Consider the following 18,525-nt stretch of genomic DNA (forward strand, 5'->3'; position numbering starts at 1 on the left):
AGCCCAGCTTCCGCCGGGCATCAAAAAATTAGTTGTAACTCATATTGTTCCACTCCACGGAAATCTTTAGTAAAAGGCGAAAGATTTATACGATCTGAAGAGAAACATGAGTGATCTGCCTCCTCAGCGGCAGGCAGGCCTACTATAAGTGCGGCAGTACCGTTTTAAGTGACGGTTTGTCAGCAGGAACATTGACAAACAAACACGGGAAATGAACTGAAAATGATATAATTCAGTTTAAAAGTACGAGGAAATTAACATCTGAGTGTTTCCGTTTGAGGAAAGTTCTTTAATTTGGTTTTGTTTACCGATTTAATCTGAGTCGCAATGCATAGGGTAGGGGCGGGGCTGTGTATCCCGGCTGTCATTGGGCGAGAGGCGGGGGACACAGAGACAAACCGGATACACAACCATGCACGCTCACACTCACTCCTGTGAACGATTTAGTGTCACTAACTAACCTGACATGCATGTTTTTTGGACGGTGGAAGGAAAGTGGCTGACTGAGGTGGAGATAATAATGTTCTAAGTTATGTTAAACCTCTTATAGAATAATACAGATGAAAAGGCTGCTGTTGTGAGCAGGGGTGGAGCAGCGATTTTAAATGTGGGGGTCTTACAGGGGGGGCACATGAGCGCCACATCAAGCCCATAGACACAACGCTGAAGTTGGCATCAGATTTGCGAATTAAATGGATGGGCATAAAGGGCCATTTCACTGCATTTTTTGCATTTTGATCGCCTTAAACTAGATCGTGTATGGAAACTACAACTGTTACACTGCTCAAATCTGGATGGAATTATTCTAAAGAGGCTGTAGATTCATTAAAACCTTGTTTGGGATTTGTGAAACCTTTTTCTGATTTGTGAAAATGCAGAACAGGGACAATTTACTGCATTTTTTTGCATTTTGATCGCCCTAAACTAGGTCCTGTATGGAAACTACAATGGTTACACTGCTCAAATCTGGATGGGATTATTCTAAAGAGGGTACAGAGTCTTTAAAACATATTTTATGATTTGTTAAAACTTTATTTGGTCATTGAAAATTCAAAAAGGTGAAATCATCTTGCTGTAAAAGTGGGGGTGTTGAAACACCCCCATCCCCCACGGGTGCGACGCCCATGGTTGTGAGGATTTGTATTTGCCGGTAGTCATGATACAGAGGGTAAATGTCTGGAGTTTTAAGTACATAAACCTGTTTCATCATTTTTATTGCAGGTTTAATAACCACAGCTTCAGTCTTCACTGATTCACAGCCTCCACAGAACAGAGTCTTCTCACAAACTCAAACTTGCATATTAGCAACTACACCTAGCCTGGAAAACCAGCGCCAACTGCTGGACGGCAAAATGTTTTGCCTGCGGTTGGGTCTGGCCTTGAACCACTTTTCATTTTGAAAATACTGCCCTGAATCTGGCAGATGGCAACTAAACCAATCACAACGCAGAGATGTGTTTTGAATCAACGCGGGCGGGGCAGAGGGTTCTGGGTCCGGGTACTAAAGTATAATCCGTTTTTCTGTCAAAACGAAAAAACGAAAAACGGAAGTAGCTGTCCTTTTTCCTTTTTTCGTTTTAAACCAAAAACGAAAAAACGGCAAAAAAAACAGATTTTGTTGATTTCATAAAAAAACGAAAAACGAAAAAACCAAAATCAAATAACGGACCAAATTTGGTTTTTGGAAATTACTTTTTTCATTTTTCGTTTCTTACGTTCGAACATGACGGCAGGCAGACCGGAAGCGGAAGTAACGCCAAAATAAAATTAGCGTGCTAATTTAATATCAAACATATTTTCCGCTTTTTATACACCCATTGTAGGTAGTAGGCTGCATTTATTTTAGTTAAGTGAAACTACAACAGCTGGTTGTTTGGGAGAACGTGATAGCCTATATAAAATTATAATACGCTTAAAAAAAGTGATCACAGGCAAATATGACAAAAGATGAGGCTAGCCTTTCATTTCTAGCTGAACATTGCATCTACAAACCTTAAACAAAATAAACAACCGTCTTTTTTTTTTCTTAAAAGATGTTTTATATTGTTTTCATATAATTTTCTGATGGCAATTATAGAATGCGAGTGCATGTGTTATATTGAAAGCGAGGCTGTCTATGAATATAGACAACAGTGAGGTTTTTTTTTTAATGTGTTTAATTTTTTCAATAAGCAGACATACAAAAGACAAGACTAGAAAGAATAATAAAACGACGACAACAACAACAAGCTGGGAACAACAACAGAAAAATCAAAAACTCAAATGGAAGGATCAGTTTCAGATAGATGTGACAGGTACATTATAGAGAGAGAAGAGAGACCCCCCCCCCAATGTCCTGTGCCATCCTCTCAATGAGGGGGCTTTATCTGAAATCCAGTGCTGTAGAATGACATAACATTATACAGCTTCTTCTGGTACTTATCAGTCACACGCTCACTGGGAAGGCCCAGAAGGAGAGAGACCGGGTCGAGATCGAGGTCCTTTTTCACAATCTTTTGCATTTCAAATAAGATATTACTCCAATAAATTTGTATTTTAACACAGGATCAGAAACAGTGAGTAAGATCACCAATTTCTGTCAGAGACTCTGGTCAGTAGCACTGGAACTCCACAAGGAACGGTGCTCTCCCCGGTGTTGTTCACCCTGTACACCACTGACTTCAACTACAACTCAGAGACCTGCCACATGCAAAAGTTCTCAGATGACACCGCCATTGTTGCATGCATTAAGGATGGGCAGGAGGGGGAGTACAGGGGACTGGTGGAGAACTTTGCCGGATGGTGCAGGTCAGGACCAACCAGCTGCAGCTGAACACCACCAAAACAAAGGAAATGGTGGTTGACTTCAGGCGAACCACCCCGCCCCTGGTGTCTGTCTCTATCGAGGGGGAGACAGTGGAGACAGTCTGCACGTACAAGTACCTAGGGGTACATCTGGAGAACCACAGTCACCCTCTGTGTTTGCCAGCCAGAGAAGCCTGTTCAGCTACAGGTTCTGCGCCATCCCCTGCAGGACAGACAGGCTACGGAGGTCCTTTGTCCCCAGGGCAATCCAGCTATCCAACACCACACAGAAAGAGACTGCCATAGGTGATTGGACTGCATAATCACCCCCCCCCCCAATAATCAGGAACAACTTCTCTGCACTAGGACTCTGCGCTTTTTCACTAGGACAATAGACACATACTGTGTGTGTGTGTGTGTGTGTGTGTGTGTGTGTGTGTGAGAGATCTGCCGTTTTGCTGAATGTATGGAAGAGCTATATGGTTGATATATGTGTAATGATGTGTGTATTGCCTTGTGTATTTTCTATTGATGTATGTTTGCTACTGGACACCTTAATTTCCCTCTGGATTAATAAATGATACTCTACTCTCTACTCTATGTCCTACTTTGCCCGGACTTCCAGTGTAGCCTAACTCCTGGCCAATTCCCACCTTCTCCACTCTTACAGCATAAGATGCCATCACTCACTTACCATGTAATACGCTGAACTACCCTAACTTCCGAATCAGTGTATTGAATGAAGCGCTGTAGCCGACACTATAAACAAATATGCTTTGCTCTTTGCTAATGGCAGTTGTGTATGTATACATGTCAGCGGACAAGCTTCACCCTTATTCCAGGGATTTATTATGTTTTGTCTTACAGCCTTGTATGATTCGGAATAAGAATGTTGAGAAATGGATGAAACGAAGTGTCCCTGACATAAAATAACAGAGTTCCACTGATTTTTCTTATTCATGTTCAAGTTCATGTTGTTCCTTCATTTAGCTAATACTACTACTGCTTTGATTACCCACTGAAGCCTCTTCCTGTCTGCCTCAGTGCAGGTCCCAGCGGGCTCTCAATACAAGGTCTTCAGCAGTTTGGTGTCTCGATTGTTCAATCTGGACAATGTGGTGGTCCTCCTCACTGTTGGGCCCATGCCAGGATTGCTGGAGAGTACAGTAAAATACACCCTGACATAGCCTACAGTTAAGAGTGAACATGTCAGACCCTGTAATGTGACCTTGCATTTTGCTCCTTTGAAGCCAAAATGTTGCAGGTGTGCGGACAAAGTGGAGTAAACAAAGTAAACAAAATATTAATAAAGACATGTGGAGGGGGGTGTCTCTCTTCTTTTTCAGCTCCCGCTGTATCTCCAGCTCACTTTATACTGTATAATGTACCTGTCACATCTATCTGAAACTGATCCTTCCATTTGAGTTTTTGATTTTTCTGTTGTTGTTCCCAGCTTGTTGTTGTTGTCGTCGTTTTATTATTCTTTCTAGTCTTGTCTTTTGTATGTCTGCTTATTGAAAAAATTAAACACATTTAAAAAAAAACAACTCACTGTTGTCTATATTCATAGACAGCCTCACTTTCAATATAACAGACGCACTCGCATTCTATAATTGCCATCAGAAAATTATATGAAAACAATATAAAACATCTTTTAAGAAAAAAAAAAGACGGTTGTTTATTTTGTTTAAGGTTTGTAGATGCAATGTTCAGCTAGAAATGAAAGGCTAGCCTCATCTTTTGTCATATTTGCCTGTGATCACTTTTTTTAAGCGTATTATAATTTTATATAGGCTATCACGTTCTCCCAAACAACCAGCTGTTGTAGTTTCACTTAACTAAAATAAATGCAGCCTACTACCTACAATGGGTGTATAAAAAGCGGAAAATATGTTTGATATTAAATTAGCACGCTAATTTTATTTTGGCGTTACTTCCGCTTCCGGTCTGCCTGCCGTCATGTTCGAACGTAAGAAACGAAAAATGAAAAAAGTAATTTCCAAAAACCAAATTTGGGTCGTTATTTGATTTTGGTTTTTCGTTTTTTTTTATGAAATCAACAAAATCTGTTTTTTTTTGCCGTTTTTTTCGTTTTTGGTTTAAAACGAAAAAAGGAAAAAGGACAGCTACTTCCGTTTTTTCGTTTTGACAGAAAAACGGATTATACTTTAGTACCCGGACCCAGAACCATGTAGGCCTATATTGTGTTACGTTATGCCAAGTATGAACAATAAATCCCGCCAAACCATGTTTTTTTTTTATCAGTGCTTCACGGATGACATTTAAAACGCATAAACACGAGTGTTATTCAGCGATATATTATTAATTAAATGCGCTGACTGTTCATTGCTCCTATCAACCCGGTTATAGAGCTTGAAAGTCCCGCCCCCTTTTTTGCTTTTTTTTCCTACTTCCGTCGTCCCCATGGGACCTCATGCCTGGATCTATTGACATGGGCAGGATGATGTCTTCTGTTCCCAGTCATTATATGCCTTTTTACAGTACACGCATGATGTTCTGGGGTTAAATATGGATGAGTTCATGCAAAAACATTGGCGATTTGTCGTAGGAGTGCCTGGTTAAACGTTGTAAAAAAAAGTTAGGGTAAAAAGACTACATTGTGTCGCATATGCTACGTCACTGATCATATTTCCCACCATGGACGAAGCCAGACATATCACCACCAGCATAGCAGAAGCTCTCCACGTGCCCCGACTGGTAGTGGTTCTCTCCTCGGCTCACAAGTTTTCGTTCGCCCTCGAAAAACTGAGTGAAACTGGCCAACGACAGCGCCATGATTGCTCTTCTTCTTCCACTCCTCCGCGCGCCCAAACGTGATGACGTTTATTTTCCGTGCCAAACGCTACATGCTGTAGTTTGAGAAATGCTCAGAAAAATAACTTAACAATGAAACACTTATGCCCGCTAAACTGTTACGCTACTGGTATGAAAAAATATTAAAAAATGTCCTACACAACATATGTGAAATGCAAGACTCAATTCCATCAAGCGCAAAAATAGTTTTATTCCGTCATGGCTCCGTCATTGACTTGAATGTCAAATTATTACACTTCCGTGGTCCCGAGGGGAGGAAGTTGAATGACGTCAAGGAGGCGGGACTTTCAAGCTCTATACTGAATGGAGCGAATCACCACTCCAATATGGCGGCCCTGCGTTACGTTCGGCCCAAGAGCGGTTACGTGCGTTGCTCAGTCTAGTGTTCTATATGATGTCTATGGAAGCGAAAGCACAACAAGAAAGATGGCGGCGGCAATGGAACAGCGCTCGTTTGATTCAGCCTTGGCATCAGTTTTGGAAGAGTCCCCTCCCACCAAAGCTTTCTGTCGCGCTTACTACGTCACAGTCAGTTGCGCTGATTGGTCAGAGCGTTGGCCTATAGGCACAGACACGGTTTGAAAGACAACGGGTTGTGCTCATCAACAATGTTCCGTTGTATCCATTGATCGGAGCCAGACTAAATTAGACATCCAATCCATTTAGGCTGGTTTATCAGGCTAAACTACACCATAATAAGCCAAATAAATCAAACGCGACAGAACAAGGGAATTAATTAGCTATTGCTTTGCAATAGCTCCAATGAAACTAACTCTGCAACTGTATATAATTCTGTTTTTTTCTCTTTAGCAGTAAAATCCAATCTGATGTTTATTCTTGTCCTGCTCATACACTTTATCTCTATGGCCTGGCTTCCTCCTGTTGTGTTGTCTTTGGTATCTTTTAGCTGAATCTGTCGCGGAGTCCTCTTAATTTATCTTGAGAACCTTTAATCGTGATGTGCACAATTGTTGCTGCTTCTGTGAATCCACAACATGGAGTCCTAGTAGCTCTCAATGCAAGTGATCGAGGCCTTCTGCAGGCTGCAAACACACAATGAAAACAATCAGAGGGATTCTGGGAACATTAAGGTGGGGGAATTCAGCCACACAAGATGGCATTGGTTGATGACTACAAGATATTTTCACGCTAAAGAAAAACTCCTTTAGTTGGACAAGTTAGCTAAATATGCAGTTACAGACAGATACAGACTAAATAGGGGTGAATAAAAGACAAAGTAAGACTACAATTTTGAGCAAGAAATGACAATTAATCCATTTTTCATAGGCGCACAGCCTTTAAAATAAGGTTTTAACCAATGTACACACAAAGTTATATACTGTATACATTTCTTTTTCTATATTTTCTGGAGCCGTCTAGGGGCCACACTCTGCATCTGCCACCTATGATTTTATATTTCGAGTTTCCTGCTCCTGTAACCAGCTCCATTTTATCATCTCATCAACACTGTTTTTGTTGCCTTTTTTTCTGTATTTTTAATGAGCAAAATTGTTTTAATCGCTGGCTGTAATTTTTTTCCCAAGTTTACTTCATATTTAAACATCTTACTCCATAAAGCTAGCAGACAGATCCTTGAGAAAAGCCTTTGATTAACCGAACCTCACATCACGATTAAAATAAGATCATGCAAAAAAGGTTTACATGTTCTTAACATCGAATATAATATCAATAAAGTTATTGTACTAACTGTTTACTTGTTCAATCCGTGTGCAATTTCAAAATAAGGTTGACTCAACCGTTTTTTCTGGCGTTATATCACAGCCCTTTTACAGACAGCCGTTCCACTTCCTATTCGCCCCATTATAAAAAATTTGGCTGCAGTTCAGTTGATTTCCTCTGGGGGCGCTGGCGAGCGAGTGCAGAATGACTATTTTCCATAGGGCTGGCGCTAATAACTCAAAAAATGTCCCCGCTAGCGGCTGAAACCTGAAAATAATACTGTGATTTCTGACAAAGGGATGTGGATTTATATCGAAAGTACAATAACCTGGGAGTTATAGCTTTCTGTTTTCTTACAAGTCTGGCATTTGCGAGTCAGTATCCGCTAGCATCTAGCTAACGGAATCTGAAGAACGCACGGCTGATTACGACCGGCTGCTTTACGGCACTCGTCCACTGTGCCAGTGTGCTAACCTGGTGCCGCTAACAACAACCAAAGCTAAACCAGAGGCTAGTCAGAGAGTATGCGAAAGGGCTGTGCTGAAATCTGTAACTATTTGAGCTAACACCTCTCTGCTAGCTCAGCGCTAGGACTGACCATGCCGTAAAGTGATGCCACATGCGTGACGTCACTCGGGATGCAATACTGACAATAAATGTGTATTTTAAACAAATCTAGTGAGTCTAAAAAAAGCAAACTAAGTGCCGTTTGAAAGGATAATTCATCCTGCCTTTAGGAAAATTAAAATGAAAAATGATAAAAAATTCTATCAAAAGCAATGGCTGCATCTAAGGTGGATTTCATTAGCCTGATAAACCAGCCTAAATGGATTGGATGTCTAATTTAGTCTGGCACCGATCAATGGATACAACGGAACATTGTTGATGAGCACAACCCGTTGTCTTTCAAACCGCGTCTGTGCCTATAGGCCAACGCTCTGACCAATCAGCGCAACTGACTGTGACGTAGTAAGCGCGACAGAAAGCTTTGGTGGGAGGGGACTCTTCCAAAACTGATGCCAAGCAAAGATTCTATAATAGGACAGATACGCCACTCACGGTGCATTTCCGGTTTCCAACGAGGCGATTTTGGTTGCAGTTCCACCCTCTTTCCACGTGGGGCGCCCAATTTTGGAGACCAGAATGAATGGAGTCCTATGGAGCTATACACCCTTTCGTGCCCTTATCTCAAGATATAATTTTTTCTCTAGTAATTCGAATGTTGTTTTCGAAAGAGGGTGTTTAGAAAATACCCATGGCTGAGTTTTAGATTTTTAGAGCCACTCATTTGCTTAAAAAAAGGATTTGAAGTGTATATGACGTCATACATAGCTGGTCGACCAGCTGTCATTAGCACAATGCTAGCGCGTTGTGGACAACAAGAAGCCAACCAGTAAGAAATCAAAGGGATATATGTACTCGTTCAGTAGATTTTTTACTTGAAACCCATGTTGAGCTCTCAGAAACTACATTCAAATCTGAGCGCTCTTGAGGAGACTTAGGTGACACTGACCATTTGTAGCATCTAGCTCCATTGGGCCCCATTCATTCTGGTCTCCACCGACGCTCCCAGTGGAATTCTGGTGGAACTGCAGCCAAAAAGCCGGTACAATGGGGCTTAATACAGAGTGGCAAGGCTGTTCGTTATAATGGCTGTGCGCCAAGGCTGAATCAAACGAGCACTGTTCCATTGCCGCCGCCATCTTTCTTGTTGTGCTTTCGCTTGTCTATGTTCGCTTCCACTGCCCAACGTCGCACTGCTCTGTCGTCACTCCCTCAAAACCCCGCACCAGAACCCTCTGGCCCGCCCGCGTTGATTCAAAACACATCTCTGCGTTGTGATTGGTTTAGTTGCCATCTGCCAGATTCAGGGCAGTATTTTCAAAATGACAAGTGGATCGAGGCCAGACCCAACCGCAGGCAAAACATTTTGCCGTCCAGCAGTTGGCGCTGGTTTTCCAGGCTAGGATTTCATAGTACCACCATAGAGTTCGGTGTGCTCCTCTACACTGCTTCCATGTCGGCCCTAAAGTGCAGCACCACCCAAAAATGGCCGCCTGATCTCCCTCTACTCATAATAGAGGTTCTCTGATTACATTTTCCTTTAAACAAAGAAAGAAAGCCCAGCTTGCGCCGGGCATCAAAAAATTAGTTATAACTCATATTGTTCCACTCCACGGAAATCTTTAGTAAAAGGCGAAAGATTTATACGATCTGAAGAGAAACATGAGTGATCTGCCTCCTCTACGGAAGGTAGGCCTACTATAAGTGCGGCAGTACCGTTTTAAGTGACGGTTTGTCAGCAGGAACATTGACAAACAAACACGGGAAATGAACTGAAAATTATATAATCCAGTTTAAAAGCACGAGGAAATCAACATCTGAGTGTTTCCGTTTGAGGAAAGTTCTTTAATTTGGTTTTGTTTACCGATTTAATCTGAGTCGCAATGCATAGGGTAGGGGCGGGGCTGTGTATCCCGGCTGTCATTGGGCGAGAGGCGGGGGACACAGAGACAAACCAGATACACAACCATGCACGCTCACACTCACTCCTGTGAACGATTTAGTGTCACTAACTAACCTGACATGCATGTTTTTTGGACGGTGGAAGGAAAGTGGCTGACTGAGGTGGAGATAATAATGTTCTAAGTTATGTTAAACCTCTTATAGAATAATACAGATGAAAAGGCTGCTGTTGTGAGGATTTGTATTTGCCGGTAGTCATGATACAGAGGGTAAATGTCTGGAGTTTTAAGTACATAAACCTGTTTCATCATTTTTATTGCAGGTTTAATAACCACAGCTTCAGTCTTCACTGATTCACAGCCTCCACAGAACAGAGTCTTCTCACAAACTCAAACTTGCATATTAGCAACTACACCATAATAAGCCAAATAAATCAAATGCGACAGAACAAGGGAATTAATTAGCTATTGCTTTGCGATAGCTACAATGAAACTAACTCTGCAACAGTATATAATTCTGTTTTTTTCTCTTTAGCAGTAAAATCCAATCTGATGTTTATTCTTGTCCTGCTCATACACTTTATCTCTATCGCCTGGCTTCCTCCTGTTGTGTTGTCTTTGGTATCTTTTAGCTGAATCTGTCGCGGAGTCCTCTTGATTTATCTTGAGAACCTTTAATCGTGATGTGCACAATTGCTGCTGCTTCTGTGAATCCACAACATGGAGTCCTAGTAGCTCTCAATGCAAGTGATCGAGGCCTTCTGCAGGCTGCAAACACACAATGAAAACAATCAGAGGGATTCTGGGAACATTAAGGTGGGGGAATTCAGCCACACAAGATGGCATTGGTTGATGACTACAAGATATTTTCACGCTAAAGAAAAACTCCTTTAGTTGGACAAGTTAGCTAAATATGCAGTTACAGACAGATACAGACTAAATAGGGGTGAATAAAAGACAAAGTAAGACTACAATTTTGAGCAAGAAATGACAATTAATCCATTTTTCATAGGCGCACAGCCTTTAAAATAAGGTTTTAACCAATGTACACACAAAGTTATATACTGTATACATTTCTTTTTCTATATTTTCTGGAGCCGTCTAGGGGCCACACTCTGCATCTGCCACCTATGATTTTATATTTCGAGTTTCCTGCTCCTGTAACCAGCTCCATTTTATTATCTCATCAACACTGTTTTTGTTGCCTTTTTTTCTGTATTTTTAATGAGCAAAATTGTTTTAATCGCTGGCTGTAATTTTTTTCCCAAGTTTACTTCATATTTAAACATCTTACTCCATAAAGCTAGCAGACAGATCCTTGAGAAAAGCCTTTGATTAACCGAACCTCACATCACGATTAAAATAAGATCATGCAAAAAAGGTTTACATGTTCTTAACATCGAATATAATATCAATAAAGTTATTGTACTAACTGTTTACTTGTTCAATCCGTGTGCAATTTCAAAATAAGGTTGACTCAACCGTTTTTTCTGGCGTTATATCACAGCCCTTTTACAGACAGCCGTTCCACTTCCTATTCGCCCCATTATAAAAAATTTGGCTGCAGTTCAGTTGATTTTCTCTGGGGGCGCTGGCGAGCGAGTGCAGAATGACCATTTTCCATAGGGCTGGCGCTAATAACTCAAAAAATGTCCCCGCTAGCGGCTGAAACCTGAAAATAATACTGTGATTTCTGACAAAGGGATGTGGATTTATATCGAAAGTACAATAACCTGGGAGTTATAGCTTTCTGTTTTCTTACAAGTCTGGCATTTGCGAGTCAGTATCCGCTAGCATCTAGCTAACGGAATCTGAAGAACGCACGGCTGATTACGACCGGCTGCTTTACGGCACTCGTCCACTGTGCCAGTGTGCTAACCTGGTGCCGCTAACAACAACCAAAGCTAAACCAGAGGCTAGTCAGAGAGTATGCGAAAGGGCTGTGCTGAAATCTGTAACTATTTGAGCTAACACCTCTCTGCTAGCTCAGCGCTAGGACTGACCATGCCGTAAAGTGATGCCACATGCGTGACGTCACTCGGGATGCAATACTGACAATAAATGTGTATTTTAAACAAATCTAGTGAGTCTAAAAAAGTAAACCAAGTGCCGTTTGAAAGGATAATTTATCCTGCCTTTAAGAAAATTAAAATGAAAAAATATAAAAAATTCTATCAAAAGCAATGGCTGCATCTAAGGTGGATTTCATAGTACCACCATATAGTTCGGTGTGCTCCTCTACACTGCTTCCTTGTCACCCCTAGAGTGCAGCACCCCCCAAAAATGAGCGCCAGGTCTCCCTCTCCTCATAATAGAGGTTCTCTGGTTACATTTTCTTTTAAACAAAGAAAGGAAGCCCAGCTTGCGCCGGGCATCAAAAAATTAGTTATAACTCATATTGTTCCACTCCACGGAAATCTTTAGTAAAAGGCGAAAGATTTATACAATCTGAAGAGAAACATGAGTGATCTGCCTCCTCTACGGAAGGCAGGCCTACTGTAAGTGCGGCAGTACCGTTTTAAGTGACGGTTTGTCAGCAGGAACATTGACAAACAAACACGGGAAATGAACTGAAAATGATATAATTCAGTTTAAAAGCACGAGGAAATTAACATCTGAGTGTTTCCGTTTGAGGAAAGTTCTTTAATTTGGTTTTGTTTACCGATTTAATCTGAGTCGCAATGCATAGGGTAGGGGCGGGGCTGTGTATCCCGGCTGTCATTGGGCGAGAGGCGGGGGACACAGAGACAAACCAGATACACAACTATGCACGCGCTCACACTCACTCCTGTGAACGATTTAGTGTCACTAACTAACCTGACATGCATGTTTTTTGGACGGTGGAAGGAAAGTGGCTGACTGAGGTGGAGATAATAATGTTCTAAGTTATGTTAAAACCTCTTATAGAATAATACAGATGAAAAGGCTGCTGTTGTGAGGATTTGTATTTGCCGGTAGTCATGATACAGAGGGTAAATGTCTGGAGTTTTAAGTATATAAACCTGTTTCATCATTTTTATTGCAGGTTTAATACGTCCACCACAGCTTCAGTCTTCACTGATTCACAGCCTCCACAGAACAGAGTCTTCTCACAAACTCAAACTTGCATATTAGCAACTACACCATAATAAGCCAAATAAATCAAATACGACAGAACAAGGGAATTAATTAGCTATTGCTTTGCGATAGCTACAATGAAACTAACTCTGCAACTGTATATAATTCTGTTTTTTTCTCTTTAGCAGTAAAATCCAATCTGATGTTTATTCTTGTCCTGCTCATACACTTTATCTCTATCGCCTGGCTTCCTCCTGTTGTGTTGTCTTTGGTATCTTTTAGCTGAATCTGTCGCAGAGTCCTCTTAATTTATCTTGAAAACCTTTAATCTTGATGTGCACAATTGCTGCTGCTTCTGTGAATCCACAACATGGAGTCCTAGTAGCTCTTAATGCAGGTGATCGAGGCCTTCTGCAGGCTGCAAACACACAATGAAAACAATCAGAGGGATTCTGGGACATTAAGGTGGGGGAATTCAGCCACACAAGATGGCATTGGTTGATGACTACAAGATATTTTCACGCTAAAGAAAAACTCCTTTAGTTGGACAAGTTAGCTAAATATGCAGTTACAGACAGATACAGACTAAATAGGGGTGAATAAAAGACAAAGTAAGACTACAATTTTGAGCAAGAAATGACAATTAATCCATTTTTCATAGGCGCACAGCCTTTAAAATAAGGTTTTAACCAATTTACACACAAAGTTATATACTGTATACATTTCTTTTTCTATATTTTCTGGAGCCGTCTAGGGGCCACACTCTGCATCTGCCACCTATGATTTTATATTTCGAGTTTCCTGCTCCTGTAACCAGCTCCATTTTATCATCTCATCAACACTGTTTTTGTTGCCTTTTTTTCTGTATTTTTAATGAGCAAAATTGTTTTAATCGCTGGCTGTAATTTTTTTCCCAAGTTTACTTCATATTTAAACATCTTACTCCATAAAGCTAGCAGACAGATCCTTGAGAAAAGCCTTTGATTAACCGAACCTCACATCACGATTAAAATAAGATCATGCAAAAAAGGTTTACATGTTCTTAACATCGAATATAATATCAATAAAGTTATTGTACTAACTGTTTACTTGTTCAATCCGTGTGCAATTTCAAAATAAGGTTGACTCAACCGTTTTTTCTGGCGTTATATCACAGCCCTTTACAGACAGCCGTTCCACTTCCTATTCGCCCCATTATAAAAAATTTGGCTGCAGTTCAGTTGATTTTCTCTGGGGGCGCTGGCGAGCGAGTGCAGAATGACCATTTTCCATAGGGCTGGCGCTAATAACTCAAAAAATGTCCCCGCTAGCGGCTGAAACCTGAAAATAATACTGTGATTTCTGACAAAGGGATGTGGATTTATATCGAAAGTACAATAACCTGGGAGTTATAGCTTTCTGTTTTCTTACAAGTCTGGCATTTGCGAGTCAGTATCCGCTAGCATCTAGCTAACGGAATCTGAAGAACGCACGGCTGATTACGACCGGCTGCTTTACGGCACTCGTCCACTGTGCCAGAGTGCTAACCTGGTGCCGCTAACAACAACCAAAGCTAAACCAGAGGCTAGTCAGAGAGTATGCGAAAGGGCTGTGCTGAAATCTGTAACTATTTGAGCTAACACCTCTCTGCTAGCTCAGCGCTAGGACTGACCATGCCGTAAAGTGATGCCACATGCGTGACGTCACTCGGGATGCAATACTGACAATAAATGTGTATTTTAAACAAATCTAGTGAGTCTAAAAAAGTAAACCAAGTGCCGTTTGAAAGGATAATTTATCCTGCCTTTAAGAAAATTAAAATGAAAAAATATAAAAAATTCTATCAAAAGCAATGGCTGCATCTAAGGTGGATTTCATAGTACCACCATAGAGTTCGGTGTGCTCCTCTGCACTGCTTCCTTGTCACCCCTAGAGTGCAGCACCCCCCAAAAATGAGCGCCAGGTCTCCCTCTCCTCATAATAGAGGTTCTCTGGTTACATTTTCTTTTAAACAAAGAAAAGAAGCCCAGCTTGCGCCGGGCATCAAAAAATTAGTTAAAACTCATATTGTTCCACTCCACGGAAATCTTTAGTAAAAGGCGAAAGATTTATACGATCTGAAGAGAAACATGAGTGATCTGCCTCCTCTACGGAAGGCAGGCCTACTGTAAGTGCGGCAGTACCGTTTTAAGTGACGGTTTGTCAGCAGGAACATTGACAAACAAACACGGGAAATGAACTGAAAATGATATAATTCAGTTTAAAAGCACGAGGAAATTAACATCTGAGTGTTTCCGTTTGAGGAAAGTTCTTTAATTTGGTTTTGTTTACCGATTTAATCTGAGTCGCAATGCATAGGGTAGGGGCGGGGCTGTGTATCCCGGCTGTCATTGGGCGAGAGGCGGGGGACACAGAGACAAACCAGATACACAACTATGCACGCGCTCACACTCACTCCTGTGAACGATTTAGTGTCACTAACTAACCTGACATGCATGTTTTTTGGACGGTGGAAGGAAAGTGGCTGACTGAGGTGGAGATAATAATGTTCTAAGTTATGTTAAAACCTCTTATAGAATAATACAGATGAAAAGGCTGCTGTTGTGAGGATTTGTATTTGCCGGTAGTCATGATACAGAGGGTAAATGTCTGGAGTTTTAAGTATATAAACCTGTTTCATCATTTTTATTGCAGGTTTAATACGTCCACCACAGCTTCAGTCTTCACTGATTCACAGCCTCCACAGAACAGAGTCTTCTCACAAACTCAAACTTGCATATTAGCAACTACACCATAATAAGCCAAATAAATCAAATGCGACAGAACAAGGGAATTAATTAGCTATTGCTTTGCGATAGCTACAATGAAACTAACTCTGCAACTGTATATAATTCTGTTTTTTTTCTCTTTAGCAGTAAAATCCAATCTGATGTTTATTCTTGTCCTGCTCATACACTTTATCTCTATCGCCTGGCTTCCTCCTGTTGTGTTGTCTTTGGTATCTTTTAGCTAAATCTGTTGCAGAGTCCTCTTAATTTATCTTGAGAACCTTTAATCGTGATGTGCACAATTGCTGCTGCTTCTGTGAATCCACAACATGGAGTCCTAGTAGCTCTCAATGCAGGTGATCGAGGCCTTCTGGAGGCTGCAAACACACAATGAAAACAATCAGAGGGATTCTGGGAACATTAAGGTGGGGGAATTCAGCCACACAAGATGGCATTGGTTGATGACTACAAGATATTTTCACGCTAAAGAAAAACTCCTTTAGTTGGACAAGTTAGCTAAATATGCAGTAACAGACAGATACAGACTAAATAGGGGTGAATAAAAGACAAAGTAAGACTACAATTTTGAGCAAGAAATGACAATTAATCCATTTTTCATAGGCGCACAGCCTTTAAAATAAGGTTTTAACCAATGTACACACAAAGTTATATACTGTATACATTTCTTTTTCTATATTTTCTGGAGCCGTCTAGGGGCCACACTCTGCATCTGCCACCTATGATTTTATATTTCGAGTTTCCTGCTCCTGTAACCAGCTCCATTTTATTATCTCATCAACACTGTTTTTGTTGCCTTTTTTTCTGTATTTTTAATGAGCAAAATTGTTTTAATCGCTGGCTGTAATTTTTTTCCCAAGTTTACTTCATATTTAAACATCTTACTCCATAAAGCTAGCAGACAGATCCTTGAGAAAAGCCTTTGATTAACCGAACCTCACATCACGATTAAAATAAGATCATGCAAAAAAGGTTTACATGTTCTTAACATCGAATATAATATCAATAAAGTTATTGTACTAACTGTTTACTTGTTCAATCCGTGTGCAATTTCAAAATAAGGTTGACTCAACCGTTTTTTCTGGCGTTATATCACAGCCCCTTTACAGACAGCCGTTCCACTTCCTATTCGCCCCATTATAAAAAATTTGGCTGCAGTTCAGTTGATTTTCTCTGGGGGCGCTGGCGAGCGAGTGCAGAATGACTATTTTCCATAGGGCTGGCGCTAATAACTCAAAAAATGTCCCCGCTAGCGGCTGAAACCTGAAAATAATACTGTGATTTCTGACAAAGGGATGTGGATTTATATCGAAAGTACAATAACCTGGGAGTTATAGCTTTCTGTTTTCTTACAAGTCTGGCATTTGCGAGTCAGTATCCGCTAGCATCTAGCTAACGGAATCTGAAGAACGCACGGCTGATTACGACCGGCTGCTTTACGGCACTCGTCCACTGTGCCAGAGTGCTAACCTGGTGCCGCTAACAACAACCAAAGCTAAACCAGAGGCTAGTCAGAGAGTATGCAAAAGGGCTGTAACTATTTGAGCTAACACCTCTCTGCTAGCTCAGCGCTAGGACTGACCATGCCGTAAAGTGATGCCACATGCGTGACGTCACTCGGGATGCAATACTGACAATAAATGTGTATTTTAAACAAATCTAGTGAGTCTAAAAAATCAAACCAAGCGCCGTTTGAAAGGATAATTTATCCTGCCTTTAGGAAAATTAAAATGAAAAAATATAAAAAATTCTCTCAAAAGCAATGGCTGCATCTAAGGTGGATTTCATAGTACCACCATAGAGTTCGGCGTGCTCTGCACTGTTTTGTTGGCGCCCCTAGAGTGCAGTACCACCCGGAAATAGCCGCCAGTTTGACCTCTCCTTATAATAGAGACTCTCTGGTTATATTTTCATTTTCACAAAGAAAGAAAGCCCAGCTTGCGCCGGGCATCAAAAAATTAGTTGAAACTCATATTGTTCCTCTCCACGGAAATCTTTAGTAAAAGGCGAAAGATTTATACGATCTGAAGAGAAACATGAGTGATCTGACTTTCACATTGAAAACGGGCATACTATAGGTGCGGCAGTACTATTTTAAGTGACGGTTTGTTAGCAGGAACATTGACAAACAAACACGGGAAATGAACAGAAAATGATTTAATTCAATTTAGAAGCACGACGAAATCAACATCTGAGTGTTTCAGTTTGAGGAAAGTTCTTTAATTTGGTTTTGATTACCATTTTGATCAAGTTGCAATGCATCATGGGAAGCCATTGGTTTATGTTTCCGGATGAACCAAAATTGTTCAAAGCAGTCTTATTATTCACATTAAATTATGCTTAGGTTGTTAATTAATCTAATGTTCAATAGCTCACAGTACATTCTAGCTTTTTTCCCCCCGGTATTGTTAATATACCCGCATTTTTAATGTATTTCCAAGACGGTCCGCCTCCTCTACAAAGCTCGAGGGGGAGCACTCTTTGAATAACCCTACAATGTAATAACTTGTGTTATTGCACGATTGTTCAATTAGAATGCCTAAACTGCGTAATTCAACGAAATTTCACTCGTAAATACGTTGTCTCAGTTCATAAACCTGAGTTACGGTTTTACAATCCACATTCGTGGATTCAGGAGCATTACGTTAATTTAATAACTTGGAATATTGTTTCAAATAGTACGTTTTTTTGTGTATGATTATATTTTCTCTTACTTACGTAGTAGTTTTCCTTTATCGAGGTTTTACACACACATACACGAAAGTCTTTGTAGTCGTAACTCCGATGAGGCAGTAGGTGGAGCCATTTATCAGGTAACAATCAGGAGAATCTTTCAAATCTCTACAACTATTTTTACACTTGCATGTGTACTTTGTTTGCAACGCGTTTGCATGTGTCGTCCACCGTAAAATACAATGATTTGGTCGTAACAAATAAAC

General features: G+C 40.7%; 5 non-coding genes across 5 annotated transcripts; all 5 read right to left on the reverse strand.

Moving 5' to 3' along the window:
* On the reverse strand, positions 1-113 carry LOC142374645 (U5 spliceosomal RNA). Its single transcript, XR_012768765.1, has one exon. It is a non-coding gene; the product is annotated as a U5 spliceosomal RNA (small nuclear RNA).
* A 9,306-nt stretch (positions 114-9,419) lies between these two features.
* Positions 9,420-9,533, reverse strand: LOC142374644 (U5 spliceosomal RNA). Its single transcript, XR_012768763.1, has one exon. It is a non-coding gene; the product is annotated as a U5 spliceosomal RNA (small nuclear RNA).
* Positions 9,534-12,118: 2,585 nt separating this feature from the next.
* Positions 12,119-12,232, reverse strand: LOC142374646 (U5 spliceosomal RNA). The gene has a single exon (XR_012768766.1). It is a non-coding gene; the product is annotated as a U5 spliceosomal RNA (small nuclear RNA).
* Positions 12,233-14,823: 2,591 nt separating this feature from the next.
* On the reverse strand, positions 14,824-14,937 carry LOC142374649 (U5 spliceosomal RNA). The gene has a single exon (XR_012768769.1). It is a non-coding gene; the product is annotated as a U5 spliceosomal RNA (small nuclear RNA).
* A 2,579-nt stretch (positions 14,938-17,516) lies between these two features.
* LOC142374648 (U5 spliceosomal RNA) lies at positions 17,517-17,629 on the reverse strand. Its single transcript, XR_012768768.1, has one exon. It is a non-coding gene; the product is annotated as a U5 spliceosomal RNA (small nuclear RNA).
* Positions 17,630-18,525: the final 896 nt, after the last annotated feature.

The sequence above is a fragment of the Odontesthes bonariensis genome, chromosome 23 (assembly GCF_027942865.1).
Source record: "Odontesthes bonariensis isolate fOdoBon6 chromosome 23, fOdoBon6.hap1, whole genome shotgun sequence".
NCBI lineage: Eukaryota > Metazoa > Chordata > Actinopteri > Atheriniformes > Atherinopsidae > Odontesthes > Odontesthes bonariensis.